General features: G+C 37.7%; 2 long non-coding RNA genes across 2 annotated transcripts; one reads left to right on the top strand and one right to left on the bottom strand.

The window, feature by feature from the left end:
• The first annotated feature begins 7,970 nt into the window (after positions 1-7,970).
• Positions 7,971-20,985, top strand: LOC111476530. The gene is made up of 3 exons (XR_002717100.1): positions 7,971-8,075; positions 8,252-8,255; positions 20,976-20,985. It is a non-coding gene; the product is annotated as an uncharacterized LOC111476530 (long non-coding RNA).
• On the bottom strand, positions 20,890-21,577 carry LOC111476531. Its single transcript, XR_002717101.1, has 3 exons — positions 21,311-21,577; positions 21,162-21,231; positions 20,890-20,959 (listed from the first exon to the last, which is right to left on the bottom strand). It is a non-coding gene; the product is annotated as an uncharacterized LOC111476531 (long non-coding RNA).
• Positions 21,578-21,841: the final 264 nt, after the last annotated feature.

Genomic DNA, 21,841 nt, shown 5'->3' with positions numbered 1-21,841 from the left:
AAGAAATAGGTATTTAAAAGTTTTCGTTTTTCAATATAATATTTATTAAAAATTGAAAAAAAAATCCTAATAAATTAATTTTTAAAAAATTTAAAATTTAATATTACAACAGTATCATTTAACAATTAAAAAAAATTACAAAAGATTATAATATTGTAATTAGAGTCTAAAAATAATTTTTTTATTTTAATTTTAAAATTATTTTTTTTAAATATAAATATCTGGTCATTATATTTGAAAAATTATATATTTATATTATATTAAATGGGACTCAGGATTCGGTGGAGACAGAGACATAAAATATAATCTCATCCCGACCCCATACTCTCACTCCTCCCTATTTTTCGTCTAAATGGGAAATCTTCCCCCATTCGGAGCACGGTGAGGCAGAGTGAAGAATTGGATAGGACAAGGACGGAGAATATAATTCCATCTTCGACCCCATTTATCTAATGAAGGAAAAAATGTATGTTTTCACTCCCTCCCAGGGAAATCCTCTCCCGCTCCAAGTAGAGTGAGGCAAAGTGGAGAATTAGATAGGGACAAGGACGGAGAATATAATCTCATCCCATTTATTTAATAGAGGAAAAAATGTTCCCCACTATCTCTTCCATTTTTCGTGAAATCTCCACCTCGTTCAAAATGGATCTCACGAGATTACTACAATTTTTGTTCGATGTCTCACATTTATAAAAAAATGGAAGAATGATATTTAAATTTTTATTGACAAAATATTTATAAGAGAAAACATATAAAAATAAATAAATAAATAAATAAATAAAAGTAACTATTTATTATTTTTTTTATTGATATTTATTCATCCTTAATATCCACGTCAAAGGAGCAATTTTGTTGTGATAGTGGAAACGTCTTGAAACGCAACGTCTTAAAAGAGGAAAAAAAAATCCACCACCCAACCACCTGGGGAAAACATTCGGTGCAGGTGGAACTTCGTACACCCGCAATAAGCGTCAACGTGGCTTGCCACGTGGCGAGATAAGAACACGGAGCCTTGGAATCAACGGAAGCCTTGTAAGGCATTGTTTTATTTATTTATTTATTTATTTATTTATTATTATTAATTATTATTATTAAAAATCATTTGGTTCATCAATCATGTTTACGTTGGAATTATCCTAAATTTTAGATATTATATTAAATGGATATTTTTATTTATTTTTATTTTTTTAGAAGAGAGGTGATTGATCGAGAAATAGGTTTGATTGTCCATCTTTTTTATGTAATAGTAAGGCATCCTCAAATCGAAGCAATTGGATGTTCGACTCGAACCTATATGACATGATCGAGCAATAGAAATACTCTAACATTCCACTGTTGCCTTATATTCCATACATCACACTAGATAGATAGAATATGATTCACTCTCAAGATGCCTTGGTGGTGAAATGGTAGACACTCGAGATTCAAAATCTTGTACTAAAGAGCTCGTTGAAAGCATAATGTTGAGAATGCTCGTTGAATTGGAAGGAATAAGTTCGGTAGCGGATCACGAAACCGTGGCGATCTTCTCTATCTAATGAATGAGAGTCTGCTTTGAAATTGTCTGCCCTGCCCCCCTCCCCTCTCTCGAGTATATGCTTCAACATGAATTAAACAAGGGTAGAGAAATGATCCTCTGATACCATGTTAGATGAACACGACTCTCCATAATGGTATGATATTGTCCACTTTGAGCTTAAGCTTTAAGCTCTCATGGTTTTACTTTGGGCTTCCTAAAATGTCTCATTCTAGTGGGAATAGTATTCCTTGATTAGAAACTCATGATCGTTTCCTAAATTAGCCGACGTGCGACTTTCATCATCCAACAATAAGAACACCTCAATCGGAGATGTTTATTTAACTCGTTGTGACCTACTTCAAATATGGTGAGAATGGAAGAGCTATCGAGTAGAGATTCTTTCTGGTTAGCTAAATGGGAACGAAGATTATATTTTCTTTCCCCTCTCCAACTCGTCAAATCTTCATCGTGTTAACTTTCTGTGTATGCGTGTAGAATAATGTCATATTATTGAAGTTTGAGTTTTTAGAAATTCTACTTTTGTTTAGGAAATATAAATGAATTTATTAACACGTTTTATATTTTTTTAATAGAAATTATATTGAATGCAGAACTAAAACGTTTACCGTCCGAAATTTTCTACTTAATTTAAGGTTGACACTGTATACATAACATGAACATTGAATGCAGAAATACTTTATTTAAACTTTCGTAAAACATAATTTTTATCTTAAAACACAGTCATGGACTTAAAAGTGATTTGAAAACACCTTTAAAACGACACAACAAAAGACTAAATAAAATAAATAAACGTTTAAATTAAACACATTCTATTCTAGTCTAGGACTAAGGAAATAAATGCGACTACCCTATGCATGTGTCATAGTCTCGAGTTGTGATACCGTCGTCAACCGTACACGAATTCATTGCCTTAACTTGAAATAGAAGTAGCACGTGACTTGAGTATTTAAAGAAATAAACAGTGAGTGACCCCACTATTGGGGTTATAATGCAAGAACATGTGCATGCAATGACGAGACCTATCATATCAAGTCTATTTTCCTACGACACTATTCTAATGGGCAACTTGGATGTGTACCATATATTCTACACACAGCCCATATGTGCGAGCATGGACTCATCCGTCAGTTCGCACACCGCTGGGCTACGGAGCTCTTTATGCCGGACACCCGTTAGAATTAGTAACCGTCACGACAACACTAGGTTAAAACATAATAATGGTTTTATTGCTTGATCATCGCATCATTATGATAAACATAATGATCGTTTTCCTACTTGTCATAGTAGCATTATGATAACCATAATGGTCGTTCTCCAACCTCGTAACGTATGCGTCTGTACTCTTGTGATGGAATAGGGGTATCCCCCAATGCATGAGCACACATTAATGCATGAGATCCCAATATTGTTCCATTTTTAACATTATTCAATATAACCCCGCTATCATTTTTCATTCACAACATATCATTTCTCATTTTTCAGTTCTCATATCATGCATACTTTTAATGGGGTTATATTTCACGTCATTTATCGTGATTTCATGTCATTCATATCATGCTGTATACATACAATTTAGGAGACATAACATAACATTTCATGCTTTTAACATAACAATTTTCAACATGCACGTGTCATATCATATTGTATTTTATAACAATCACATAACATATTCCTAATACATCACTTCACATTATGTCATATCATAAACGTATCAATAATCACATATTTTGTATCGTAACCTATATCATATCATCTTCATACCATTTTTCTACATATTTATATATGTATCCGTCATTTCGATATCCGTTCATAATCATATCATTTCATAAACATTTCGTGTTGTATCGTTCCCTAACTTATCATAGCCTTAACGTTTTTATACATATTACAGTGATATTATTACGTGAACGCACCTTAGCCATATCGTTACATGAACGTATCCTAACGCTATCGTTTTATCAATCTATCATAATCTTATCCCTTTCTACATATATAACCTAACCATATTCTTTTATCAATCGATCGTGACCATATCATTTTCTATACATAACTTAACCATATCATTATATTAATCATTCTTTAACTATAGCGTTTTTTATACATAACCTTATAATCTTATCCGTATCGTATTATCAATCTCTCATATCCATAGCACTTCAATACGTAACCTAACCTTAATGTTTCACGAATATATCTTTCTCTTATTACATTATGTTTAGTGCATCATTCTCGTATCCTTTCTCAAACATATCCTTGAACACATCGTACCGTAAGTATTATCATACAATTCACATGTCAAACACATACATACCCTAATAAGCATCAATCCATAAACAATTCACATATATCAATATATATGACACATGTAGAACCACAGGACACGTGTCAACATTAAATATAACCACGCCGATAGCAAGACCACTTATTTGGTTGACCTTAGCTAAAGTTCTATCTAACTCCAAATTAGCTTGCTTTCGTATATGCTAAGACGCTTCACCCTATTAAAGATGTTTACCAAATTTGTTCAGTAATTTTAATTCCTAAATTTTGTTAAGTATTTAAAAAATTATTAATCTTTACCTTTAGATTTAATATTTCTTGGAATATGAATACGTCTAAACCATACCTATTAGATACTTTAATTTCATAATATATTTAAAAATGAATTTATAAGTGAGAATATATGTTTGTTATTATATTCACAATTCATTATTAGTTGTGATTTTTTAAAAATTAAATTACAATAAAAGAAGAGGAAGATTTAATATATACATTACCAAACAGACGAGATCTGTAATGAATCAAAGATTAAAAAAAAAAAAAATTGTGAGGTCACGAAAATTCTAGTGACGGCAGGAATTTTTGGATCTCACAACCACGATGTAAAGGCCAGATTCACCGCTAGTAGATATTGTCATCTTTAGGCTTTTCACTCTATGCTTCCCCTTAAGACTTTAAAACGCGAGAGGAAACATTTTCACACCCTTATAAAGGTGTTTCGTTTTCCTCCCCGACCAATGTGGGACATCACAATCCACCCCCCTTTGGGGCCCAGCTTCCTCGCTAGCACACTGACTCGTGTCTACCCCCTTCGGGGAACAACGAGAAAGTTGGCACATCGTCCGATGTCTGGCTCTGATACCATTTGTAACGGCCCAGATCCACCGCTAGCAGATATTGTTCTCTTTGGACTTTTCCTTTTGTGCTGGCGAGGTTTGTCTTCGTCAATCAAACATCACTTGTGTAGAAACAAACCTTGCCTAAGGTCCGACGAAGCCACAAAGTCGGGGCTAAAAATATATATGGGGCTTAATTTCTCTTAAGGCTAGTCGTGAGCGTGTCAAGATCACGATGCCGCATGGTAAAAAATGTAGGACCGTGATAGTTGGTATCAGAGTGTAGGCTTGCTTTGTGAGCACTCTAATTTCTTCAAAGTAGCAGCACCGAAGGCATGACCCGGCCAGTTAAGGTCAGGAGCGCATCACCGACAGAAGGGACGAGCCAATCGGTTCTCACCTTAGACGAACCGATCGACCCAACCCAAGGTCCAACTACGAGCTTTTTAACTACAACAACTTAAATATACGCTATTGGAGTTGGAATTACTGCGACTGCTGCCATCAGACTTGCCCTCCAATTTATCCTCGTTAAGGGATTTAAATTGTACTCATTCCAATTACCAGACTTGAAGAGCCCGGTATTGTTATTTATTGTTACTACCTCCCCGTGTCAGGATTGGGTAATTTGCGCGCCTGTTGCCTTCCTTGGATGCGGTGTCGTAGCTTTGTTGGCCAAGAGCATGAACTGATAGTTAGTTTCACTCTCTGTATTGGATAATATCATATCATTGTAAGAGTCATGTTAGATAAAACCTCGATTTTTTCAGTTGTTTCTTATTTAGTTTTTTTTCAGTTAGATTCACACGATTTGAGAATACCTCTGTTTCACTATTTGACAAAACACGTCGAATGGATCACCAAAGTTTAGACGTCAATTTTGTAGGGAGGGGTACAAATTTAGTTGGCCCAGGCATTTATAGGATAGTTTATATTTAAATAGGAAATCTGTTGAGAATATCGAATAACCTGATTACCAAAGTTTTAGAGGTCAATTTTGTAGGGAGGGATACAAATTTAGTTGCCCCACGCATTTATAGGATAGTTTATATTTAAATAGGAAATCTGTTGAGAATATGGAATAACCTGATTTTGCAGAGCAGTCAAAATTTCAGTCCTTCTCTCTCTTCTATTTTAAGAATTTTATTTTTCTTCTAACAACACCGAATTTCTCTCGTTGATTATCGAAAAACAACAAGTGGGATTAGAGCCAGGTTGAAGCCATCGATGTATATCATTGCGGAGGAGCCAATCTATCAATAAACAAGTTGAATAGCTCAAGTGGTTAGAGCGTCAACCAAACAACACACAGGTCTTAGGTTTGAGTAGAAGAAAATGCGAAGTGTAAAAACACAGTCTCACTCACTCCTCCATGTCTATAACGACAACTTATAGGCGCAAGGGTTATGACATTGTTGCATGCCCAGAGGAAGGATAAACGATTGAGTACTTGAGGATTGCTGCTGCTGCCATATTTACGAACTAGCTTTTGTTATGACATTGTTGCATGCCCAGAGGAAGGATAAACGATTGAGTACTTGAGGATTGCTGCTGCTGCCATATTTACGAACTAGCTTTTTCGTTATCCTTTCTTTACAGTTAAAGAAGAAATTGAGTGTGGGGATCCAACATCGACCAACTGCGGAAGGAGCTCTCGGAGATCTACTTTAAGGACGACAAATTCGTCGATGATTTTTCAATGCGGATTACGGGGCTCGTCAACAGCATCACCACACTTGGTGGCAGCATCTCACTGAGAAGGGGAATGTCTTGCACGCCTAAAAGGCCCATGTGGCTCAATCCGAGGAGGACGAGCCAGCTCTCTTCATGGTAAGTGCATGTGTCCCCATTGTCGATTCCAAATCCACGGAGATGGAGGTAATCGACGACGATGTTGAACTCGAGAAAGAGCTCCAGCTGGGCGTAGCAAATGTGGCACCAGCTAAGGAGCCAATTCAACTGGAGGAGGATCCTAGACACAGGGGCAAAAAATCATATGACCGGGGCTAGATCTGCGTTCTCCGAGCTCGACTCGGGGATCCGCGGGACAGTGAAATTCGGCGACGGCTCCGTTGTCAAGATCGAAGGACGCGGCACCATCCTGTTCGCCAGCAAGGGAGACGAGCATTGCAAGCTGACCGACGTCTACTTCATCCTGAGGCTCAAGGCTAACCTTGTGAGCCTGGAAAAGCTACAAAAGGAGGAGTTGTTGCACGATTTGCCAGCAATCAAAGGCGTGAACAAGCTGTGCGACGGGTGCCTCATTGGCAAACAGAGGCGCACACCCTTTCCGTCTCGAACATTCTACCGAGCCGATGAGCCGTTGGAGCTTGTACACAGCGATATCTGCGGGCCCGTCAAGCAGGCGACTCTAGGCGGTAAGAGTCTCTTCCTCCTGTTAGTCGATGACAAAAGCCACTTCATGTGGCTGACCCTGCTGCAAGCGAAAAGTGAGGCGGCAGAGGCGGTTAAGTGCATTAAAGCGCGAGCGGAGGCCGAATGTAAGAAGAAGATGCGAGTGCTGCGCACAGATCGAGGCAGAGAGTTCACCTCGGCAAGTTTCGGTAAGTACTGTGACGAGATCGACATACAACGACACCTAACGACGCCTTACTCCCTCCAACAGAACGGAGTGGTGGAGCGCCAAAATCAGACCATCGTCGGAACAGCGAGGTCATTGTTGGTGACGGCCGGGATGCCTGGGAGATTCTGGGGAGAGGCAGTAATGACGGCCGTCTATCTCCTCAATCGGTCACCAACTCGAATCCTTGACGGAAAGTCGTTACCACTTGTAACGACCCAGATCCACCGCTAGCAGATATTGTTCTCTTTGGACTTTTCCTTTTGGGCTGGCGAGGTTTGTCTTCGTCAATAAAACATCACTTGTGTAGAAACAAACCTTGCCTAAGATCCGACGAAGCCACAAAGCTGGGGCTAAAAATATATATGGGGCTTAATTCCTTTTAAGGCTAGTCGTGAGCGTGTCAAGATCACGATGCCGCATGGTAAAAAATGTAGGACCGTGATAGTTGGTATCAGAGTGTAGGCTTGCTTTGTGAGCACTCTAATTTCTTCAAAGTAACAGCACCGAAGGCATGACCCGGCCAGTTAAGGCCAGGAGCTCATCACCGACAGAAGGGACGAGCCAATCGGTGCTCACTATAGACGAACCGATCGACCCAACCCAAGGTCCAACTACGAGCTTTTTAACTGCAAGAACTTAAATATACGCTATTGGAGTTGGAATTATTGCGACTGTTGCCATCAGACTTGCCCTCCAATTTATCCTCGTTAAGGGATTTAAATTGTACTCATTCCAATTACCAGACTCGAAGAGCCCGGTATTGTTATTTATTGTCACTACCTCCCCGTGTCAGGATTGGGTAATTTGCGCGCCTGTTGCCTTCCTTGGATGCGGTGTCGTAGCTTTGCTGGCCAAGAGCATGAACTGATAGTTAGTTTCACTCTCTGTATTGGATAATATCATATCATTGTCAAGAGTCATGAATCTTAACCAATGGCATATTCTCAAATCATTACCTATAAGAAGACAATTTTAGAGTTAGTGGAAGCTCAAAAGTAAAAACCGAAAGAGAGCCGTGGATCTGAGCGGTTACACATGACCTTGGTAGACTGCCCCCAGACGCGCCCCCTCCTTCCTCCAGACTTCAGCATCGCCTCGAACACGTGCGCAGAGGAAGAAAAGAGCAGAAAAATCGAGAGAGAGAGAGAAAAAACCTTGAGTTTTCCGATGAGAAATCGACGAGAGACCCACAAATGAAACCTCAACTCCGACTACTAAACCGACCAACCAACACCGCAAAAGTGACCACCGCTTAATACACAACCACACAGAGCAAGTATATGTCGTGAATCGCCGTTGCCACCGTCGGAAAAGGAGAGAGAAAATTAGGTGAAGAAGACGAGTCCATCTAACCCGGATTTGGGTCGGACCCATCTATGACCCGAGGCCCATCACGGATCAAACCAACTTGCAGTGGCCTAATCACCTCGGCCCAATAGCCCAGCCTACAACCAAAGCCCGCGACCCGCTTTACAATTCGAAAACTCGAGAACAAACCCAGCCTGCAGATCTGAGGCCCATGTCCCCTCGACCCAGCCAATCCAGCCTACAGCCCAGCCCGCGATCCGAAGCCCAGCGAACCACTTGCAGCCAACAACCCGCGAGCCAACTCGAGCCGACCTTGGACCCGCACCTCGACCTGAAGCGTCGCGCAACGTGGCTCGTCCGGCTTTTTCCACGTGTCACCAAACGGTGCGAGCATCCCTTCGGCTCGGCTTGGCTTGGCAGTGTAGAGGTGGCTCCGACGGCAATTCGGGTAGGCTTTCAATTTCTGACCTGGTTTCCACTGTTGGAACAACTCTCCCAGACCTATTTTTGGCCCTGGTTAAGGTAATTGAGGCCGTTATAGAGTCATATTTCATATTGTTATTTTGATTAAAATTAAAATGAAAAATACTGAAGGAAGGTGACAAACGGTGCGATAGGAAGTGAACCCTGACAACATTTGAAGCATCTCTCAAGGAACAGGAGCTTACGTTTAGCTAATTAGGGAGTAATTTGGCCAAGGCCAACAAAATAAATGGCCTTACTATAGGATATGCAAGAATTATTTGCATTACAATTTTATTTACGAGTATGATGATGTATGAGTATGATGATGTGTGATGTTTCTGACGATGTGTGAGTATGATGATGTATGATGTCTATGACGATGTATGAGTATGATGCTTGAGTTGTGATGCATGTTATATGTACGTGATTTATGTTTCGATGCACGACATACATATTATATTTGATGCCCTTGATGGCTTATCTATGAGTACGATGTTGCATGACATTTTCCTTAATATGATGATGTTTTTCATATTGAGCATGCTATGTGATGATGATTGCCATACTGCATCATGTCGTTAGATCGACCTAGAACACAACCCTAAGTGCATGAAAATGATATTAATATAAATATCCACGAGCATGTGTTACCTAGAGTAACAAAGATATGAGACTAGAGGGTTGTATCAGAAGAGACGTTATGATGGGATTTAGAAGGATCTCATGCATGTTGTATGTTCATAAGCATAGGACAACTTCCCCTAAAGATGATGAGTGCGGACACACACAATATGATGATGAATGCGAATGCGCACAATATGATGATGAGGGTGTTCATGAGGCGTATGACACTATGGGATTCCAGTGACCTCCGAACGTGGCTACAAATTAGCTTGATCAGAGGGTTCAGGGGGTGTGCGAGCGCCCTGGAGATTCACACTCACACGTGTGGGTTGTATTTGCATTTGCATGGCGTTCTATAGTCGGGACACTTATTGAGTATTTTTCAAAATACTCAGATCATGTGCCATATCATTTTTCAGGTAAAGGCAAGACGCACTTATACGGATGACGGCGGCATCGAGAACAGAGACTGTGCCACGTGCATAGGGTAGAGTCATTTAAATTCATAGTCTTAGGTTATAATAGGTTGTTTTGCATTTCATCGTTTTAAATTATTTTGTATTTGTTTTTATTTTCTCTAAATTTCATAATTTTGTATTTCAAACACGTAAGACCATGACTATCTTTTCTAGAGAAGATGATGTTTTAAATATTTTCGACATTTTTACTATAGATGATGTTTTCTTTTAAATGTTATATTTCCGCATTAGAGAAGAGCATGAGACGTTAGTAGTGACTCTGAGTAGGTGGAAAATTAGGATTGTTATAAGATCCATTTGTCTACAACGATGCCATTTTCATTTTCTCAAATCTTACGTTTTTGTTTTTTATATTTCATTTTGTTTTTATTCGTTTTAAAATTTGTCCTAATTGCCCCCATAATTCTATTAACTTTTCGGCTGGTATTTACTTGTCGTTATCTTTAAAAATAAGCCATCATTTTTTCTTTTATCGATTTAGGTTACGAGCACATGCCTAGGTTACGAGCATAGCAACTGTTGAGATCAAAACATATACTTAGACTATTGTTGGGTCAAAAAATGCATACACATACAACTATGATTTTATGTTAAATGAGGCCTAAAACATGTCTACCGAAAGAAATTAACTCTTTATCTTTATAGAAGAAGTATTGAGTCAATTTGAATTTATTACTAATTAAAATAGAGTATTGAACAAGAGACAAAAATTAAAACCGTCGTTCACGATCCTAAGGTGCTCACTTTATTGGAGATGTCTTGACCTAAGCCATCATCTGACCAGAACACATAGTCAAACACCTGGAGCTAATTCATACTGTATCATGCACACATACAAGAAAACCAGCTCAATAAGGAGGTAACATTCATCAATCGTCGGGAGCACGAATCACAATACCTCATCCTCCTTTTTAACACAATGGAAAGTATATAAAACAACATTTATCACAAATCTCATCATAGGGGCATTTTGGCAATTTCCTACATCATGAATAACGTACTCATTCATATTGCCCAAGTGTATTTAGTTATGCATATTATCTTTCTAGCTTAGCATAATACATAACACAACATGTTTAGGGTTTAGGGTTTAGGGGCATAATAGAAATCTCAACCTAGGGGCATAATAATAATTTTTCCATACCATGCGTATAATACGTACTCATCGAAAAAATGCCATTCCAAAGTCCTTAACATACATTTCTAATCACCTTAAGGTAAGAAATGCTCGTATGCTAGCACATCCTACTGATTTCTATAAGTATTACATGCCTAAAATCCATATAGTTACTTATTAGGATGACGCGTACCTTTCTGAACTAGCTTTTCGATATATTAGTATTGAAATCAAGAGTTGAAACACGCCAAAAGGAGAGCTTACACCGCTTCATGTGCTTCCCACGTACGGTTGTCATGCATAATCGCCAGCCAGGTCAAGGTTCGATCCCCGTTGGACATAGATTTTTTCCAGATTTTTATTAGGCCGACACGTGTCATCTACTACAAACATGCGAGCCGCCTTTGAGTCCCGCTTGATTTTGATTTTCTTTTGGTTTATATTAGGCCGCCACATGTCCTTGCTATGAGTGCGTTCCTACTATCGATTCCGGCCGTATACACCTCTTTCAGTTTTTATCGATTATTTCTACGTGGACACGTGTATGTCTTTACCTGTTCACGCGCCTGGCTTCAAACCCTGGTGAAATCATCCTCAAGAATTTTCTATTGAATTTTGTAGTTGTGAAATGTGTCCCCTTCATATTGCTCTCTATTTATATATAAACGGCGCTCGTGAGCCTGTCGGTACCGAAGGTGATAGAAAAAAGCAAATCTTCATCCTATCCACTGATGCGGGCGTTGCCAAATATTCGTATCCTCCCTGTTTCTCCTAAAAAACTTGAATCAAAATGATTTCTCCATCCTACTTTTTCAAAAATTCCTCAAAATTTTCTCAAATTTTTCTTCGTCGATTGACGAAATTGAGTAATTCAAAACCCTAGAATGGTTCTCCTAAGACATTGAGTAATTCTTGTCGAAATTCAAACTTCAAAGGGTCGTTTGGAGCAAATTTCAATTTTCACTATTTTCTTTTATATTTTTAGTTAAATTCTCGGGATTTTTTTAAAGTAAATTTCTCTTCTATCTTATCTTGAAATTCGGTCTCTTAGACCCTAAATAAAATCTCATAAGTTTAGCTTTAAGGAAAATCAAGTTTTAAATTTTTCGTCGGGTTCGGATACTACAAAAATTTCCCTCCTTAAAATTTTTTGTCTTTGAAAGTTGCTTATGCTTGATTCTAAAAGGTCGGACATCCATCCACTACACATTCACATGTGGTTGATGCAACCATGCCACACCTTACCGCCCTCTTGATATCTCTTCCTTGAATTCTCTGTCCATGAAAATGTTTCCAACTCTTGAGGTGCGCTTAGAGCTATAGAGCTACCTCACTCTCTCTGTGATGCTTCACTACTCGAACATAACTACAATAAGATAGGTTCTATAGGCTCTAATTCAAGTGCATTTGTCCTATCTTCCTAGCATCACACAGTGCTTCTACATAAACTGAGTAAGTCTAGGCTATCTCAAGTCCTAGATCTCGTCCTTGAGACTTGCAATGAAGTGGTCAATCTTCATCATCTCTATCCTAACTAGCTCTGGCATAAATGTTTTAAGTCAGTTGGACATCAAATGTACTCATTGACTGTCTTACACTGATTATAGGAAGACTAACTAATTCTTCAGCCTGGCTACTACTAAGTAATACTTCATTAGGTGTCACCTTTGAGTTGGGACTACGTCACTAGTCCTTTAATGTCAAGTATTTTCAAGCTGCTCTTCTACTCAAGTGTGTCATGCCTCTCATTATGTACGTGACATATTGTACTAGATACCATATAGGTAGCTCAAATATTGTACGCCCATCTATCGCTTACAACCACGCTTCTATTGCACCATTGATCCTCGAACTTGATGTCACGTGACTGGAGAAGACCACTACCAACAACCAAACTTGTCACTTCGAGAACTTGGTGTACAACAGATGAGCTCATGATGCCATCATGTTGAGATTTATACCCTAAAGTCTTGTAATTAATTATTTAATTTATAATAATAATTTTAATTTTTTATCTACAATGTAATGTTATCCATTGTAGGAAAAATCGATGATTATTAATGTAATGTTGAACAATATGTGGCTGACGTATAAGATGATTATGTTCAAGTAATAACCTAAAAGATTTATATTATATGGATGAGGTTGGGTGCCTTATCCTAGTAACACTATTGATACGACCCACTTTTGTAACGGTTAAAAATGATTTGATCCAAATCATTCATTTAGAAACATGTGGGTGGATGTATCATATCCAATGAGTTTGTATAAGACCGAACTAATAAATATTTAATCTTTCTTTATAAATTCGTCAATTGAGAAGATTAATATTTCATATGATAATTATATCGACTCGATTTTAATCCTAAGTGAGTTATGAACTCTTACGTGTGAGGGTTTGTCCTTTGATTTGCATGGGTGAGAATGACTATGTAGCCTATTCAATATGTCTGCCATATATGGAATTGATAACATAATATATGGGATGAAATTTACTCCCTTTCACATAAGAAAATTAGATGAGTTGTTCTATTAAATGTTGATTTCGAGACTTGAATAATGGGCTCCACCCTCTTGTTGGCCTGAGAGGGACTTGATTTATGATTGTATAATGAATAAATTGTTCATTAGAGAATCAATGGTACTTAAGGTGAAAAATGTAATTATTGGGGTAAAATAGACTTTTGACCCCGCTATAATTATGAACAACTCGTGAATGATTGACTTTTTTGCAATGATTATATCAATGAACATAACTTCTCCTATGGTGCATAAGATTGCAACTCTAGGTCTATAATAGAGTGACCTAATTAATAATAAAAATTAATTAATTAACTTCGTGTATCGTTGAAGCTTATAATTTATCTATGAGGTCCTCTTGCTGCTCAAATTTAATTAAAATAAAAATTTGAAAGTTTCAAATTAATATTAAATATATTAAATAAATAGAGAAAATATATTTAATTTGAATGACTGAAATTAATATTTAAATATAAATGAAGAGAAATATATATATATTAATTTGAAGGGTTGAAATTAATATTTAATAATTATATATATTAAAAGAAAAAAATATTTATTGTTTTTGAAAATTAAATATTAAAACAATTAATGTATACCTACATTAAATAAAAATACATATTTAAAATAATTTTAAATGAATAGTAATTATATATTAGAATATCTTATAGCAATTTAAATATGATTTGAATAAAATATTATATCCTAATATATTAAATATTCAAATATATTATTTGGTAAAAATTCTATACGTAACGGTGTATAGGATCTTATTGTTGAGCAACTTGTCATTCTTCCAGGATTTTATGAAATTTTAATGAAACTCTATTTTTCAATCATTTTTGGATTTTTTTTTCAGAGATTCCCATAAGTATTGATCTTGTATTCAGGTTCGAGTTATAGCAAAAAATGGTTCCCAATACTTCCGATGCTGTATGGACAAAGAGTTCAATAACACGTGCCGGTGTCATTAGGCACATGTTGTCATACATCAAACAATTGTCTAGCATGTCCTATAGTAAGACCATTTACTTGTTTGGCCTTTGCTAATGTTTTCCTAAATTCGCAATTGCTAAACTTTCGTTCCTCGAACCTGCTCCAAATGTCGTCGAGGATCCTTTCCTATTAGGTCATTCATCGCTTTTCATTAGTATTTCACAGTCTAATATAAATTCAACTTAAATTTGTTAAATAAGGCATTATAATGACCTCGATTACTCGAGGGTCGGTGTAATTTTTTACAAACCTAGCTGAATAACAGGTTTTTGAGTCGCTAAGCCAAAGTTGGAACCGAGCCGAGATGATTCAAGCCGTTGGAGCCTAGGAACATGTCACAGTTTATTTCTGGGTCAAGGCGTGGGTTCGGGTTGGGGATCACTAGGGTCCGCAGGGCGCAACCGTTGCAGGTGTGGGCTGTAACAATGGAGTTGGGGCTTAGATGTAGGCTTCGGTGTTCGGCTGTCGGTACTCTGCTATTGGGCTTGGGCTGAGGCTGAAGGTTGCTGGGTTGGCGGACTGTTTGATGCACCGAATTAACTGATTGAATGTGGGTTATGGGTCGAAACCGACCCAGATCGGAATCTGATGGGTCGAAACCGACTCAATCTGGTTTTTGACGAATATGAATATAAGATGACTTAATATTACGTTATTCCATATTAAGATGATGGGTATATATTAGATGCTAGAATGCATTATGACGGTGATTATTTTCTAAGATACAACTTTAAATAATATTAATAATGAATGATGAATCTACCAAAGTCAATGCATGCATGTTACTGTAGGAGGAAAAAAAATGGTAAAAGACCAATATCCATCTCTCACTTCCCCATTTATCTCTCCTCAACCAACCTTTTACTGGATTGTATCAAAGTTGGTGCAAAGGAAAAAGAGACGGACGACGAGAAAGTAGATAATACTCCAACTTAAAATAACTCATGCAAATGAGATCTTTCATATATATATATATATATATAATATTGAAATACTCATGCAAAGTTTTTAATGCTCGCATGAAGTCTAACATATGTATTATCATAAAAGGAATAGAATTGAACTTGAAATTGATGTCATCGGTTCACATAGGTTGACTTCGATACAAAGGACAAAATCGAACTTTCTTAAGGATAAATTGGTGACACTAGCTTAAGCTAATTATGTAAGTAGCCTTACTATTGGCTCGGTTGGAAGACTTGTCTTATGCATGCCCAATGACCCTTGCATGTGTCATTTATGCTTTATGTTATATGATAATGTGATGAAGTTATATAATGATGTGATAACGTTAGATGATGATGTGTTGATGTTGTATGATGATGTGATGATGTAATATGATAACTTGATGACGTTAGATAATGATGCGATGATGTTATATGATGATGTGATGATGTTATGTGATAATGTGATAATGTATGTGATGACGTGATGATGTTAGATGATGATATCATGATGTTAGATGATGATATGATAATGTTATGTGATGATGTGATGACGTTAGACGATGATGTGATGATGTTATGTGATGACTTGATGGCGTTAGTTAATGATGTGAAGATGTTATATGATGATGTTATGATGTACATAATGTTGACATGATGACGATGATGCATAATAATAAGATGATGCGAGACGTATGATGATGAAATGACTTAATATGATGATGTTTTATATTAAGATGTTGTGCATGTATTAAATGACACGATGCTTTATGACGACAAGATTTTAAAGACATAATCCTAGTTAAACAAATGATGATGAATGTATGAAGGTCAATGCGTGCATGTTACATAGAGTAATGTGTGAACGGTGTATAGTGTTGTGTCTTAAAGATGAAAATTATAGGGACCTCCTGCATTTTATGTATTCATATACATTGAGATACTTTCCCATTTATGATGATGAGTGCGGATGGGCACAGTATTGTGATAAGGGTGTTCATGGGGAGCATGACACTAGGGGTTCCGCTGGCCTGGCCTGCGAACGTCGCTACAGAGTAGCTTGACTTGAGATGGTCTAGGAGGTGTGTGAGCCCCCTTGGGATTCACACTCGCACGTGTGATTCGTGTGTAGGGAAGTACTACACATCCATAGTAGTTAAGACTGATTCGTTGTGTATTTTAAAGGTGTTTTCAAAACATGTAAGTCTATGGTGTGTTTAAGATGAATGTTATGTTTTATGATGAAGTTTTAAATTTTTAATTCTGCATACAAGTATAGATGATGATAACGGTAGGGACTCTAGATAAGTTGAAATTTAGGGTCGTTACAGTTACGTAGAGTAATATGTGAATGGTATATAGAGTTGTGTTATAAAAATGATTTAAAGATGAAAATTACAGGGACCTCATGTATTTTGTGTGTACATAAACATCGAGTTACTTCCTCATTTATGATGAAGAGTATGAACACGTACACTATGATGATGATCATCATCATCTCTCACATGACACTCAGGGTCTACTGATCTCTGGATGTACGACTATGAACAACTAGCTCGATAATGATGTATAACGACACTAGATTTCTACTAACCTAAATCCGCTACCTTCATCACAACATACTCTCTTATGCAGAAATAAACATTTAAAACATCAACATAAAATGCTGTCATGGACTTACATGTTCAAAAACATCTTTAAAACAACCTAAGGAAATACTAAATAAAACAAATAAAACATTAAAAGTAAAACACCTTAGACTAACCTAAAGTTTAAGAAATGAAATACCACCATCCTATGCATGTGCCATGGTCTTTACTTGTGATGCCGTCGTCAGCCATACAAGGGACCTTTACCTGAAATAGAAGTAGCGCACGACTTGAGTATTTTAAGAAATACTCAGTAAGTGATCCCGCTATTGGGGTTAGAGAATGCAAACACATGCATATCACAGGGGTGACCTTCAGTCTGGACAAAATTGAATGTGTATACTTTCTTACACACGACCCACACATATGAGCGTGAATCTCCATCATAGTCGGACTAGCTGTCTGTAGCCGGATGTCAGCAAATCCCTGAGTGTCATGCGAGACATGATGATGATGACCATCATCATAGTGTACATATCCGTACTCATCATCATAAATGTGGACGTAAGTCAATGCATATGAATACACAAAATGCATGAGGTCCCTATAGTTTTCATCTTAATCATCCTTATGACACAATCCTATATATTCATGCATTACACTAGGTAACATGCATGTGTTGGCATTTATACGTTCATCGTCATTAACATCAATTAGGGTTGTGTCTTAGAAAACTCGTCGCCATAATATATCATGACATTTAATACATGCACATCATCTTAATATGGAATAACATCATATTAAGTCATCTCATCATCATGCATCTTATATCATCATGTGATCATATATCATCACATCATCATTTCCCATTGTCATACAACATCATACAACATCATACAACATCATACAACATCATTATATAACGTCATATCACATCATAATATAACAACATCATTATACTAACATCATATCACATCATAATATAACAACATCATGTTATCATCTTCATGTCATCATATACATCATCACATCATCATATCATATCATGTCATCATATCCCATCATCATATAACATCATTATATAACATCATATCACATCATAATATAACATCATCATCATCATGCATCTTACATCATCATGTTATCATCATCATGTCATCATATACATCTTCACATCATCATATCATATCATCATATCCCATCATCACATCACTTCATACAACATCATCATATAACATCATATCACATCATATCACATCATAATATAACATAAAGCACAAATGACACTTGCAAGGGCCACTTGGCACATGTCGTCATACATAAGGCAAGTATTTCGACCGAGCTTATAGTAAGGCCACTTACTTGGTTGGCTTAGGCCAAAACTACTACGACTCCTTGATGCTATCTTAACGCTCATTATACCTCAGGAGTCCAACAATCATAAATTAGAATTCTACTATGTAATTTAACTCATCTAATTTTGCATAAAATAATTTGAACTTACTCCTAATAATTTAAACTAGCTAAGACTAATTATGGATAAATAATTTAAACTTGACTTCAAAATTTTAAACTACCTATAAGATGGTAAAACTAACCTTAAACACTTCAGAAGAGTTAAAACTAGAAGAGTCTGAGCGTATCAGACTCAAGCCGGATCAATTGAAATGTTGGCCTTTAGCCATCAGAAAGTATTCTCTAACTGGCTTTGAACCATTCAAGTGGGATGATAAAACGAAGCAAGGGGCAACCCTTTTACCGTGGAGGTCAACTTCCCACTTTTCAACTTAAGCAATGTGAGACAGATTCTCTTCCCCCATTTGTTTCCGTAATTTTTGGGTTATTACATGATGGGTCCAGGGGTGCGAATCGCTTTGCGATTCACGCTCGCACGTGTGGATCGTATGTAGGAAAATACTATACATCCAATTTTATCTAGAGTAGAGGCCACCCCTAAGATGGTTTTAACGATAGGTCCCTCATCATGAGTTGCATGTGTTTGCATTCCCTGACTCCAATAGTGGGGTAACTTAGTGATTATTTCTTAAAATACTCAAACCATGTGCTACTTCTATTTTTCAGGTAAAGGCAAGGCACCCTTGTACGCTGATGACGACATTGCAAGCAAAGACCATAAATCTTGCATAGGATAGTGGTATTTCATTTCTAAGACTTTAGGTTATCCTAGGGTGTTTTACTTTTGATGCATTATGTTTTATTTAGTATTTCCTTATGTTTTTTTAAAGATGATTTCTGTAACTTCCCGTTAAAAAAATAAAATTGAAGCGTAGTCTAAGCTTAACAGATTTCCACAGACTTCTCTCTGGCTCTAAGACATCTGGTTCTAGTCTTAGCTCCTTAGGGCATGCCCCTTGGGACTTGTCCCTTGGGGATTTTTTGGTTCTTCGTTCTTTCATTTAAACCCTAAGAGTTCCCTTATGCTAGCCTGTGTTTGATTGGTGCCCTACGAGTAGCTACCTCGGCATGGCTATGTGACTACCTGGTGTCTTGCCTAGGAAGTGAGTTGCAACTCCCTAGTTCCATGGTAATCCCCCTTTATTGGGGAGGGCTACCTCCCCCTATCCCATCCAGCTAAATGGTTAGTTACAACGTGGGTCTCCCGTTTCCCATGCTAAACAGCTATCGAGAGTCGAGTCCTGATCAGGAACCCACTGGTCCCCCACGAAGCTATAACACCAATCACACACAAGTAAGCTAAGGGTACTCTAGAGGTGGTTTGTATGCCGTGGTGGTTTGTTAGGCTCCTAGGGGAGAGGTTAGGTCTATACTTATTGACTTGTCACTCTAACCACAAATCCCTAGACTTTATCAAATGTGGGTCATGAAAATTAACTGAGTGTGCACACAACTATCATCCAACATCATCATACATATTTCATGCAAAGTAAACATACATGCTCAACGGGGCGATAACACCCATCAACTCCCGAAGCGCAGAGTTCACAAGTTCCCATCCTCCTTTTAGCATGAAATAAACATATACATATAAAGCGGAAGTTAAAACATAATTGCAACACTCAGACGATTCTCATAATACTTCTCATAAAACATCCATAATCTTAACAAACAAATTACCTACAATCAAACATGGAAAACTACTACATAAGGTAATTAAACTAGCATGCATGCATATCCAAGCGACTCCTACAAGTATTTCTTTCTAAAGATCCGTGTGGTGGCTTACTTGGATGATGCATGCCCTTACGTAGAGTTTTCACACAATTAGCATAAGTACTAAATTTTCCTCAATTAGATCCTATTTCATATAAAATAAAGTTAGGATTGGATTTGGGAGGAAAATAGGAAAAACAGGAGTCGAACGGGATGAAAACGGGCTTACACGCACTTCCACGTGCCAACCATACTCTAGGACAAACTTGCCGATTCCACGCGCGAGTGTCACATGCATACGTTTTTCTGTAGCCACGGGTCGTCGGTTCGGTTCGGGTGCAGTGGTTCGGGTGGACCGCGGGTCGCCGCAGTTCGTTTTGTCGTGCAGGTATCGAGCCAGCTGAGGAATGTGGGTCGGGTTGCATGGCCATGGACGTGTGTCGCTGGAAGGCTGGAGCCACGTCTCCCCAAGCGGCCGGTGGTTATTGGCGCATGCGGACCTCTTGCCGGTTGACACGTGGCGCGCTGTCGCCTTCTCTCTTCTCCTAGCAGAAAAACGAGGTTTCCGATTAGTTTTTCGACGTTCTTCTCGTTTTTCTATCACTCGATTCTTAATCCAAACCGTAATGACTTCTTCAACAAAGTTTAGATCATACTACAACCTATGTGCCAATATTTTTTCCTTGATTTTTACTTAATTATACGACAAGTTATGAGCGTCGGAAAAAGGTCCGATAACATCCTTACCGTTATTGGAAAGATTCTCAGATCTCAACATTTCGTCCGATTTCCTCACAAAATCAGTGGTGGATCTTCCCTAGATGAAGATAGTAAACCTTAACACTCTATTCCCAAACGAAAATCTCAGATCTAAAGAGTAACGTTCGAGATCTTACCTTGAGGATTTCTCTCGGATCTTGACGAAAGATGCAACCTCAACAACACGAGTCTTTTTTCTCTCTAAGAAGAAGCTCTAGAGTGTAAGTCTCGATAGAGGATGAATTTCGTTGGTGATTCTCCGACGAGGACTGACGATTTACTTTTCCCTCTCAAGTTTTCTCTCAACTTTCTTTCTCACACTTTTCTCTTTTGCAGGTAATCTGTGGAGAATCCTCAAGACCCCTATAATGGGTTGAGGAGCAAAATGCCCCTTTTGGCCCTCTGACTTTGATCATTTTTTTTTTAGCGCTACATAAACATAATGAACGTTTTTTTGCTTGATCATCGTAGCATTATGATAACCATAATGATTATTTTTCTGCCTCATAACGTACGCGTCCGAATTATTATGAAGGGAAAGGGGTATTGGGGACCAATGCATGCGCACACAATAATACATGAGGTCTTAACATTTTTCCATTTTTATTATCATTTAATATAACCCTGCTAGCGTTCAGTACATATCATATCATTTCACACATCGTTTA

The sequence above is a fragment of the Cucurbita maxima genome, unplaced genomic scaffold (genome assembly GCF_002738345.1).
Source record: "Cucurbita maxima cultivar Rimu unplaced genomic scaffold, Cmax_1.0 Cma_Scf00003, whole genome shotgun sequence".
Classification (NCBI taxonomy): domain Eukaryota; kingdom Viridiplantae; phylum Streptophyta; class Magnoliopsida; order Cucurbitales; family Cucurbitaceae; genus Cucurbita; species Cucurbita maxima.
This window is presented reverse-complemented; position numbering and strand designations above follow the sequence as displayed.